Source organism: Propithecus coquereli, unplaced genomic scaffold (genome assembly GCF_000956105.1).
Source record: "Propithecus coquereli isolate 6110/MARCELLA unplaced genomic scaffold, Pcoq_1.0 Scaffold162, whole genome shotgun sequence".
Taxonomy (NCBI): domain Eukaryota; kingdom Metazoa; phylum Chordata; class Mammalia; order Primates; family Indriidae; genus Propithecus; species Propithecus coquereli.
Genome location: NW_012140747.1, coordinates 1,839,648 through 1,840,459, shown reverse-complemented (window position 1 = coordinate 1,840,459; position 812 = coordinate 1,839,648).

Sequence of the window (812 nt, the reverse complement as noted above, 5' to 3'; positions counted from 1 at the left end):
ACTCTGTCTCAAAAAAAAAAAAAAAAAAAAGAGGGAAAATGTGCTGGAGGAAAAGTAGTAGTGGGAAGAGAAAGCTCTTAAACAATTACAGTTAAGATGTCTGACTTTTTCAAATTTTAAAAAAATATATGTCTGTGTGAATATATTGCTGGAGTCCCTCTTAGACCTTGGAAGAGGATTGTGCAAGTGAGAAACAAAGCTTAAGATACATTATTTCATGGGAAATCTGCCTCTATTTGTTACTTAAAATTAGAAGTGTAAATAGAAGCATGATATACACATTATTTAACAATTATTCCCTGTTGAAAACAGTAGATGATATTTAAATCTTAGAATTTAGTAAATGAGGTGCTAATGTGTATATGCATCCTCTATACATTATATGCATCCTCTATACACTGTAATTCTTCAGTGCTTAGCACATATTAGGTAGATGAAAATGGTTTAGGAACGAGTATATGCATGAGTAAATATTTAAAATATGTGATGATTGGGACTGTTACAAAAGACTAGCATACAAGTAACTTCTCCCTGTCACTCATTCAATCTCACCATTGGAAATGTCATGTGATGTGATATAAAAGGTTCCATTTATTGAGTGTTTCTGTCTGCCAAACATTGTGAGGCTAAATATATTGTAAGCTACCTCATTTAAATTTGCCTTTCTGAAATCTTTTTACTATTTCAATAATGATAAGGACTATACCTTTTTTTCCACATAGTGACTCAGGTACTCACTGATGCCAACAGTATTTGAGTTAAAGCTGTAGTTCCAATATTAAATAATTCTACCACATTTCACATTGAGTATT